Raw genomic sequence first — 11733 nt, forward strand, 5'->3', positions numbered from 1 at the left:
ACCAGAGTCCCAGTAAAAAATAGCAGGTGGCGGCTGGCGGAAAGAAATGAAACCCTAGAACATTTCGGTCCTCATGACCCTGTTATCGACCCTTCTGATCAGAACGTGACTCCTGATTGATTTTGAGGAAAGTTCTAAGACCTCAGGCTATTTGCCTCCTTCCCTTTTCTCACAGGGTTTGCTCATGTGTATCTGGTCGTAGGGCTTCTGATTGACACCCACTCCCAGTTCCTCTTTCCCAGGTGAACTTCAAGAGCTTGTGAACGATACATCCCTCAGATGAGATGAGTAAGTAGTTGCCATCTACCCACGAACCTGAGCTGAGGGACTTACCCATGTTAGGCCCAGGGAGGAGGGGAGTCAAAGAGAGAGGTGTGCCGGTTCCGGTTGCTTCCTCTTGAATACACTTACTGGTGTATTCCAAGCAGCTCAGGGCACGCCAGGAGATGTGGGTCCAAGATGCTGCGAGGTGCCCTTACGTCTTCACCTCTCTCCGACTTAGTGGTTCTGTTGGTTAAATGGAATAAGCACCTCTCACCCGTTGTTTTACAGGGCTGATGTTTTAGAGGGGGGGCATTTGTGCAAACTCTGCCTCTCTCCCCTGCTAAGATTAGACATCGGAAGTGTAGCACATCAGGTTCTCTTCTCAACCCTTGCTGCGCTTTAGAATTGTGTGGAGCCCTGTAGACAATGACACTCTGACTTTATCTTCCCAGTTGGGAATAGGACCTGTTATGGGACTTTTTTTTTTTTTTTAATGCTCATTGAGTGATTTTGTTGTGCAGTCAGCTTTGGGAACTGCTAATAAACAAAAGAGTGGTGGATGTTGAAAGAAAGGAGAACTTGTGAATTAGGGTGGGTAGGCAGGAACGGCCTGGAGGAAAAGAGGAATTTGAGCAGCAGAAGAAGCCATGCCAAGGGGAAGTGACAGAGGGGACGGAGGGGATGAAAGTGAAGGTGGGGGGCGTGGGGTGATGTCTGTGGGGATGAGGTCTGGAGTGGAAGGTGGTGCATCAGTTCATCATGAAGAGGCTGTGTGGGCTGGGAGGCCTGCCCCTCTTCAGGAAGCCTGGGGACCCTAGTGTCTGTCCTCATGGCTACATGCCTCCTTGTGCCTCCTTGTGTCTCAGAAATGCTGCGTTGTTGTGTGACTGCTTGGGTGTGTATCTGTCTCCCACAACGGACCAGGACTTCCTTGAGGGGTTCTTGGAGAGTTTGCTTCTTGCACCTCTGGATCCTTAGCACCTTAACCAAGGGCCTGATGTTGTCTCAATGAATAGAATTGGGTATTTGGAAAGGGCATATTTTAGGTTTGACTTTGGAATTAATTTATTGGGATGTTCAAGAACTGCCTTCCCCCCAGTTTTGTCTCTTTGGATTTCAAAGTCCTTCCATTAGGAGGTTTGGAGGTCCTAGGCTTTCAAGTATTTGAATACCATTGTGTCTGGAGAGAGGATTAAGTTTAGCAAGGTGCCAGGTTCAAATAAGAGGACGTTTAGTTCAATGCTTCTCACATTTTAATATGCATACTAAGTTACCTGGGGATCCTGTTAAAATGCAAATTCTGGTCCAGTACATCTAGAATGGCCCTAGGATGTTGAGAGGAAGCTCCTAGATGATGTCAGCATGGCTGATTAGGGGACCTTACTTCATAGTCCCAGCGAGCCTAGTGCCGAGCTGCCACGCACCTCACTTGGAGTGGCTGGGGGTCAGGCTCTGTCTATATGATGCCAGACCAGCCTGTGGAAAGTTTCTCACCCTGAACCTGAAATAATGCATTTTTTTTTCATTCTTGATAGGGATATTTTGTTGGTTAGAAATACAGGATTTCCGTCAAATAAGTCCAACTCAAATCCTGTCTTTGTCATTTCCTAATCATGTGATTTTTAGGCAAGATACCTCCAACTCTTAGCCTCATTGTCTGAATCTGCCAAATGGATATGAAACCAATCTCAAGAAAGGGACTCTGGGAGGTGAAGCCGGATGGGACACCGTGGTGATGCAGTTAGCCGGCCCCACCTGCTCTGTACCTGTGGGTTCTCTTCTCACTGACTCAGCAACACAGGAAGTCAAGAGGTTTCAGAATCTGTAGGTTTCTTTTTCTCTTCACATCAAATAGGAAAGTTAGGCTTTGTAGGCAATGCCATACCTTTCACTTCCTTTCTTTAGGGGGCATGAAACCCACAGGTGTGACTCGGACAGGATCAGTGGGAAGGAAAGAGTGAAAGTGAGAAATTCTCAGCGGGAGCTGACTCACAGCTCCTCAGGGAGAACTCAGGGAGGCCTGGTGGGGCAGAGGCAGCGGGCAGCCTGGGGGAGACATAAGCCAGAGGAAGAAAGAGAGGACAGTCCCAGGCCTCTCCTATTACTTACCACCCACCATACAAACTTCCCCTTCCACACTCCATTTTTGGTATTGAACCCTGTTTCCTTCTGGACTAACTTGGACACAATCTATTTATGTAATTGGGGTTAAGGCATCGGGGCCACTTTGAATTGTGGCCTTCTGTGGGTCACACATGAGCACAGGCATTGTTGTCTGGCATTGTCTTTACCGTAGTCCCTCTTAGTAATCATCTCTCTGGCTCCTAAATAACAAGCTCCACAGGTAAGTCCTGGGGTGATTGTCTTTCCATCCTAATAGGTGTAATCAACCTTTACCCAACTTCCACTGTCCCCTCTGCACTTGTCTTTCAATTTCTGGGCATTAATTAGCCTCCAGCCAACCCTGGACTGTTCAAATGACATCTTTGGGGGACCTTAATCAGCTCCTTGCTCAGGTGTGTGCATGGTCCCTGTTTTGTTTTCTTTTAGTTTACATTTGCTACTCATAACCAGGAGTTAGGAAAACAATTTGATTATGAATGTAAGCCTGTGACCATCTGCTTGATTTATTATTCCCAGAAGGAATTTGCATTTTAGAAAAGGAGCTTCTTAAAGTATATGGGTCTTTAATTTTGTGGGTTACTACAACTGCTCATTATGCACACTGAGGGAATGAAAAAAACATGCAAATACACAGGCCGAAGAGTTTTGAATTTTGATGACCTTCATTTGGCATTGAGCATCTGTAGTTTTGAAAACTTTCCAGGTGACTCTGATGCCCAATCAGAGTTGTAAACTCCTGATGTTGGTGACTTATATGTAGGATATTAGGACAAGATAATCTCTTTGTCTATTCTTGACTCAAATAGCTGTCAATTATTCATTGATTTGCAATCAAACACCATAAGATATTGAATTTCACTTAAAAATGCTTAAAAAAATCTAATTGATTAAATAACCTTCAATTCTGTGGGTTGCCTGGGTTCCGCAGGTTGGCTCTTCTGCTCCAAGGAATATCACTAGTTCACTGGCCAGTTTTCTGGACTGGGATGGAAGATCCAAATGCTTCCCTCACATGTGTAGGGCCTTGTTCTCTTCCAGGTGTTTCTCATATGGCTAGTTTTTGTTTTCTAATGACATGGTAACCTCAGGATAATCAATTTTTTTTTTTAATATGATGTCTGGCTTTGAGACTAGCAAAGGTTGCCAGACCTCTTAAAGTCTAAGCCCGGAACTGGCTAGCATCTCTTCTGTTATATTTTACCAATCAGAATGAGTTAAGTGGACACCAGAGGTTTAATAAGATGAGAAGTTTTGGTAGGCAGAGCATCCTTTGTGTATGGGAAAGGAAGGAATTGATGGTGTCATCTTTGATGGCTATCATCTATCAACCACAACATCTTTCCATCAGTTTGCAAAAGAATAGGAATTTGTAGCATCACCTGTACCTGATGACTCTCAATTCTTACACTAAAAAGAAAAAGAAGCAAATGTCCATTTGGACTATATGAGCATTTGAGGTCAACAAAAAATTATCTTAAAGATATGTGAGGGCTTACAGGACCTCTCCCTCTCTAATACAGTTGTAGACACGGCTCAAGTGATTTGCTCTAATTAGAGGAAACCCAGGTAGTTTTTTCACATATGTGCTGTACTTCCTTAAAACAGGGAGCCTTCTGGGAAAAGAGTTCAATGGAAGGTCAAATGAGAGGACAATGGTTCTGAGCCTAGTGGAAATGGCTGAGACTCCTAGAACTGCCAGAGGTTAGACCTCTGGTAGACTCATTCTCTGAGCCTCAGTTTTGTCTTCAGAAAAGTGTGCATGGTATCTTCTCTCTTAGCTTTCTTGCAAACACTAGGTAATGTTATATGCAGAACTGCCTGAACTGTTTAGCACATGTCACACCTATTACTAAGCAACATTTTCTTAAACGTCCTACTTTGTAGAGGCATTTAAACTCACAAGAACAAGAAAACAGTTTGTCAAATACTTTTGAGAGAAGGGGCGGGGGAGAAAGAGCAAGCAGCCGAGTGTGTACTCAAAGAGCAAGTCTGTGAAATTTAAAATGTGGAGGCTAATGTGTTGAGTGAGTCATCTGAAAGAATTTCTCTGATATTGATAAGCATTGCTTGTGGTTTTAATTCTTTTGCCAGAACAGTGATTCCACCTTCCTTAGAAAGGGCATAGCTGCTGGCAATTTTAGGGAGGGAGCTTGAGGAAGCCTAAGCCAGTGGTCTGTACAAGTAGAATCTGAAGCAACCAACAGAGGGAAGAGAAGAAGGATGAATTACAAAAGATGGGCAGGGTGCCTGGAACTTCATGCTGTGTCATCTCCTTTGTGGTCAAAAGGAAATCCAAGAGTCCATAGCTCCCCCTGACACACCAGTGCAACTTTGGCCTCTTGGAGCAAAACTACAGAGAACAATGACTACATTAGTTCTCAAGACACCATTTCATGGCATTTAGAACACTAGTTTTCCGTGCCTTCATCTAGCACTGGGCTTGTCTTAGGCCATTTTGTGCTACCATATCAGAATTCTCAAGACTGGGCAGTTTATTTTTTATAGTTCTAGAGGCTGGGTAGTTCAAGGTCCAGGGCTTGGTCAGTGCTTTCTTTTTTTTTTTTTTTCAATTTTTTTAAATTAGTTACACATGACAGTACAATGATCTTGACATATCATATATTTGAATCAAATGGGGTATAATTTCTCATTATTCTGAGTGTACAGGTTGCAGAATCACATTGGTCATACAGTCACGTATATACATAGAGCAATATTAGTATCTATTTTATTTTCTGTGCTTTCTTGCTGCATCATCCTGTGGCAAAAGGCAGAAAAGCCCAAGAGAGCATACCAGTGTGTGAGAGGAGAAGGGCTGAATGCATCCTTTCAAGAGAAACCCACTCCCCCAAGAGCTAACCTGGTCCTTCAATAGGGCATCAACCCACTCATGAGGGCAGATTTTCATGACCTGACCACCTTGTAAAACTCATCTCCACTCTTTTGCATGGGGATTGATTTGCTGGCACATAAACTTTGGGGCCACTTTCAAACCACAGCAGAGCTCATATGGTCTTTCCTTTCTGACAGAGCTTCTTTCAAACCCACAGAGCAAAAGAAAATCGCAAAGGAGAATCCCACTGATCCCAGCCCCTAAATCGCAACTGGAAGCCCTTTTCCCATTGCCAGTATTTTGGAAATTTTGATTATCACCCTCATTTTGTCAATGATGGTACTATGTTGGATTTTGTTCTTGAGACGAAGCGATGGATATCGGAGAGGGCAGGAAGGGGGAGAACTGAAGTGGGCTACTGTCTACAGCGCAGAGGCCACCAGGTGGGTTTGCACGGTGCTTCTCTCAATGTATGTTGTGCAACGCAGGCAGCACCCTCCTATGTTACGGAAAAGTCCACTGAGGCTTAGTGAGTCAGTCCATCAGCTAAGTAAGAATTCAAAGTTCAAAGCCTGCCGTCAGAGCCATCGGATGTAACAGCAGCGTGAACACTTCCAGAAGAGGATGTGCCGTGAATTTTTTCACCTTAAACAGAAAAACATCCGAAAAAATGCAAGGAAAAAAGAATAAAGCTGCCTGGACCTGACTGTGACAGAAAAATATGACAACAATTTCAGAAAGATATGATTATTTTGACTATTTTAAATAAGCTTTATTTCACATAGAGGAAGAGGCTACAAATAGAGGATGTTATTCTCTTCCATCCAAGAAGCACTTGCAAAATCCTAGCCTGCATTGGGTCACAGTGAAGAGATGACTTAAAAATTTCCCCAAATAGATATTTTTAAAGTTTTCAATTTTTGGCCCTAACTCAGTCAACCTAGGAATCGAACACCAAAAGTTTATATGTCCAACCAATCGATTAACAAAGCAAATAGGTTTTAAAAACCTGAACCATGAGAAAAATATGGATATGAAATAGTCTTCAATATAAGCCTGGGAGCAAAAAAAAAAAAAAAAAAAAGGAGTAAAAATAGAAGCTAAATCTTATCTAGAAATTAGTTAAAAGATGATTACTTATTATCAAAATCTACTGCCTATAACCTATAATTAGAGCAAAATGTATTGCCTAAAATTCCTTTCTTATTTCATTTCTGAAAATAAATGAGTGATTCCAATTAAGAATCTAGGAATAAAACCACAAAGCAAATCACAAGGGAGTTGATGGAACCTGACAAATGTAAGAGGTGAGATTCCTGATATAGAAAAAAATATCCTAGAAAGGAGCCAAAGCTGGTTCTTTGAAACAAGTAATTAACAAAATTAAGTCTGGCAAGGCTGCTAAGGGCAAAGGGTTCCTCTGCCCTACTTGGGGCTCAGAGAGGAATATCTGTCATTTGAGTCCTGCTGTGTGCACGCAGAACACTGGTCAATGTGTCACCCACTATGATACGGCACATGACCACAACAACAAACCCCAGAGCATTCCTAAGCTGACTGGAGGCTGGTAAACAAGGGTTTTCCAAGATTTCTAAGATCCACAGGTTACAAGCTCCAGCGACCTGTGTCCTTCCTTTCCCTGGTGTGGGTGGTCACAGAGCAGCTGATGTCTGATGAACTCTGGGGACTGCTGTGGCATCCACAGTGACTGTGTGGGTTTGCAGAGCATTCCTGTAAATGACCCATCAATCTCAAGTAGGAGATCCAGAGAAGGATGAGGGAACTGGAACTAAGAGAAGCAAAAGAACTGGTTCAAAAGGAGTTGCGGGAGGCTCCGCGTGGTGGTGCCCACCTATAATCCCAGTGGCTTGGGAGGCTGAAGCAGGAGGATCTCGAGTTCAAAGCCAGCCTCAGCAACAGAGAGGCACTAAGCAACTCAGTGAGACCCTGTCTCTAAAATAATAGAATATAAAAAAAGGGCTGCGGATGTGGCTCAGTGGTTGAGTGCTCCTGAGTTCAATCCCTGGTAAACACTGTCCCACCCCAAAAAAGATGCTAGAGTGAGACCCCAGGGGAATTAATAAACTCAATATTTTTGTCACCGTTTTATGTGGATATCTGCAAGGTAGATTTGATTTTGCCAATGACGGCACTATGTCACAGAGACCTTCAACTACCTGCTCAAGGTCCCACAGCCAGTAAATAGTGAAGCAGGATTAAAGCCCAGGTGACTTGACTCTGAAGCCCATGCTTGCAAACAGTCTATTTAACTGCTTCCTGATACTTGCCAAAGGATAGAGACTCTCCTGAGGCCTCCCCCGCGGCCCCTCTGCCTACCACGATGGGCCCTGCATTTCCTTGCTGCTTCTGTGATCCAGGTACTGTGATGTGCATTATGGACAGACATGGAAAGCACAGACATGGGAAAAGAAAACACGGCCTCTCCTCTTCCTCAGTGCCAGGGCTCCTTCCTTCAGCCCCTGTTCCTCCCGTTACATAAATGGAATGTTACACCAATTTTTCCGCCATGAGTTTCATTCCAAAGGATGAACAAAAGAAGGAGGCATTTAGTTTTCCTTTGTTCCTGGGTAGCACCTATGTGAAGAATTTGTGCTTAAACCATGACTCACTAATTCTTGGAGCAAAGTACAAGGAAGTGAGCAGATCTAACACCACTGTGGGTCGGAGGCCTGAGCTTGCGTGGGAAAGAGCTAACTGGAACCCTTTAGGCCAAGTCTCATTCAACAAGCAGCCATCCTCCCACCCTCGGCTCTTCCCCACAGCTCCCAACACAACCCTGCTGTGCTCGTGGCCCTATTTTCTTTCTTGCGTGACCGACAAATATTTTAGGCAAGTGGTATCTGGTTCCTTTGTTTGTAGGTGCCTTCTGAGTTGTTAGGGTTTATAATTCTTAACTGAATCATTGGGTCGCTCTTCAATAGGCTGTTGTCCTTGGGAACAGATAGTTACAGAAACAAAGGCAAAAGGGAGGTGGTTTAAATGCAGTGAAGGGTAAATCAGCTTGAAAAATACCAAGTTTTTGCAGACTGAAATACAATAAGCCTTCCACTAAACACATAGCATTTTAATTCCCTCAATCTATGTTGTGAGCAGAAACTATCCTCTGTTGGAATAATGAGATGTGATTCTCAGCACATGGAAAATCATTCTCAGAATTGGCTTTCGAGAAAGTCCCCGCTTCCCCATCCTCCAGCCTGGCTGCCTGGAACGTTCTGTGTGATCCAGGAGCAGAAGCTGCACCAACGTGTAAGTCAGCCTGCCGGCTACTGGGGATCTACAGTGCTGGGTGGGTGCCCAGGATGTTTTGCTTGGAAGCAACCCGTCCAAAGAATTTCTTTTCTTTTCATGAGACAATGAGGAGTGGGAAGTCACTCTGGGTGTGGCTGTTTATCTCTCTCCTTTCATATTCATTGCTCAATTCCTTCAAAAATGTAAGTAAATCCTGGAGCAAAGAGGCATTTGGAGAATCAGCTGAGAGGACACTCCAGAAGTTGACAAAATTTCTCCCCATTTCTATCAATCAAATCCCCGAGTCTGCCAGTTCTGCAAACTGTTGAACAGCCTGAATATCAAGTTTTCCTTCATAATCAAAATATATCACTCCTGAGTAATTTAGTGCCCCCTTTCTAATTCAAGACTCAGTAGTACCATCTCCACTAGTGCTACCCTCACCGCCATCACTGGTGATACCACCACCAGAACTACTGTCAGGACTCTGCACCAGCACTGAGCCTGTCACTTCCACCGTCACCACCACATGCATTTAACTCAGCAGCAACTTAAGGAATCATTGTTTACTCAGTGGTTCCTGATTGTAGCCAGACAGTATACGAGGCCCTGGGAACAGGAGGAGAAATGGGCTATAATTTCTGCCTTGGAGGACAATAGTCTATTAGAGGAACTTAGAAAATTATATAGATAAAATTATATATATAAGAAAATTATATAATATATAAGATGGGAAATACACATGGTATATGTGAGATATAAATAATATGTTCAAAGAGCAAAGAGTGAATTTTAATAACTCTAGAGAATCAGCTTAAAGGTCCCTTTTTCTGGGGAGCTGGATATGAGACATTCTTTCAGCTCCATGGGACACAATAGCCAAACTAAAATCATTAATAAATAGCTATTGCTCGTGGCGAGATGCACAGTGTGGGCTGGCTCAGTGGCTCAGGAGCAGGGGCCACTAGGTCACACTGATAGAGTTCCCCTTCCTTTCCCTCGTGAATGCAGGAAGACTGACTCCTGGGATGCCCCTAAATTCAAACTCAGCAGGCAAGAAGAGGCCAGAGGAGAGAGAGCCCCTCTCTCAGGCCTATTGATTTTAACAAGATGGGGAAAATATTTTCCCCCAAACCTAAGGAAAGACCCCTCGATGTCTCTTGGAGAGAATTGAGTCATGTGGCTTCCCTTAGCTGCATGGGAGACCAGAAAAGTAACAATCTAGAATTTGTGGTCTCTCTAGTTGATGCTGGAAGGGAAAAGGAAGAAATGGGTGGAAATTGCTGGATGTTATGTAACTCAACAACATGCTACCAAGAGAAATCCACAGTTCTTCCAAGAAAGCCTCTTCTGAACATTTATGATACTGGGTGACAAAATTTGTTACAAATCAAAAACGAATAATAAGACATTGTAAGACACAGGAACTTTCTTAGTTGTTGAGTTTCTGTGTACCCTCCTATTTTATGACCTAGGGAAACAGGGTTAATGTGTATCTTGTTCATCATGGTATATCTGACATTCAGCAAAGGGCTACACAGGAAATATGCAATCCATATTTATTAAATGAATGGAGGAATAAATGAATGAATGAATATAGTGAAATCAGTTGAAATTAAGGAAGAGAAGAGTCAATAGGAGATGGAGAGGAAGACATTTATTTTTCATAAATGTATGTATACACATATGTACGTATATACACATGTATTTGTGTTAGTTTTTGCATTTTATTTCTCCTTGATAATAGTATTCAAGCCATGATTAGAATTTTGTTTTGTTTTGCATTCAGTCTTTATGCTAAAAACATTGTTACGCTTCTGTAGCATCGGACTTAACACAGTGATCCAATAAAAACTAGACTGGTTCAAGGTTAATGTTCCAAGTAAGGGTATGAAAAATTGATGAGAATTATGCAATATTATTTCCAAGTAAGCATTTCCATTTTCTTCTTTCTGCTTTTCCTCCAACCAACTATTCCTCCTCCTTCTTTTGGTTGATTGTTTTTAATAGTAAGTTGCACATATAATGTACCCTTGTTCCTCTTTCAAATGTGATTAAATTATTCTTTATATTAATATGTAAGACTCTAAAATCAGTTGTGAATTACAAACACCAGGCAGAGTTAAAGAGAAAAACTTAGAATAATAGATAATAATCTACTCTTTCTTTTTTTAGGAGCATGAAAAGCAGGGAGGGTGTAATTGTACAACAGCCCAACTTTCCCAGGAACAAGCATCTGTATGATTTAACAGAACTGCCTATCAACAGATGAGTATGTGTGTCTAATTACTGGGCCATTATTAGGAAGACTGGGACAGATTTTATTTTATAAATGAAGCCAAGTCCTTGTCTTGGAGTGGTGGAGTAGCATCCTGGGAAGGCTGGGTGTGGCAGATGAGCATGGGCCAGCACCCACTCTGAGGCACAGGGAGTCAGTGATCAGGCCAGTCCGGACAAATCCCTGTCACTACACAGTGGACCCAGCCCAAGCCCTGTGAGATGCCCACTCCATGCAGCACCACAACTTAGAATGCTGAGCATCCATGATCTGCCAAACTCAACTGCCTGGGGATTGTAGGCAAGCTGTAAGAAAATGGAACTGGGGCAGAACTGAATGCAAGTTCAGACTCAAGAATTAACCAATACCAATAGCATTTGCACATTTCCCAATCCTGATTAGCATACATTTTAACAAATAGCATTGGTACCTTTTTAAACCCTGATGAGCATAAATTTGGACCAATAGCATTGACCCAAGTGCTATAAAAACTCCCAGGTGAGCACACCGAGGCAGCCACCTGTTCTCAGGTGCCCTGTCACCCTGTAGGAGTTCTGTTTCTATTCACACTGGAATAAATTCTGCTTTAACATCCACGTATCGTTGTCTGTGAATTTCTTTCTTTAAATTCTTGAGATAAGAACCCCAAAGAAGAAATTGGCAGTGAACTACTGGGATCTGCTACAGCACTGGCGAGCACAGCCTGCCATTAACAGCTGCAACGTGTTTCTCAGCTGCAGAGGCCTGCAGCTTATTCAGATCCCACCTGCGAGCAGAAGCAGAGAAACTCTGGTTTCACAAAGATAATGCCAATATTATGTCTTATTCTGTATACTCTTTATACCTTATCACTCCTCTATTTAAAAAACAACAACAACAACAACAACAACCCTGGAGTGTGTTTGTCCCCAACACTTGAATCTCAGCAATAGAATATGTGACTGCTTTGGTCTATCGGACATGACAAAAGTGGTATGTTTCCCTC

At 42.9% G+C, this 11733-nt stretch overlaps 1 long non-coding RNA gene across 1 annotated transcript; it reads left to right on the forward strand.

Moving 5' to 3' along the window:
- The first annotated feature begins 210 nt into the window (after positions 1–210).
- LOC144365408 (uncharacterized) lies at positions 211–11345 on the forward strand. The gene is made up of 2 exons (XR_013423810.1): positions 211–288; positions 5439–11345. It is a non-coding gene; the product is annotated as an uncharacterized LOC144365408 (long non-coding RNA).
- The last annotated feature ends 388 nt before the right edge of the window (positions 11346–11733 follow it).

This window comes from Ictidomys tridecemlineatus, chromosome 7 (genome assembly GCF_052094955.1).
Source record: "Ictidomys tridecemlineatus isolate mIctTri1 chromosome 7, mIctTri1.hap1, whole genome shotgun sequence".
NCBI classification, from domain to species: domain Eukaryota; kingdom Metazoa; phylum Chordata; class Mammalia; order Rodentia; family Sciuridae; genus Ictidomys; species Ictidomys tridecemlineatus.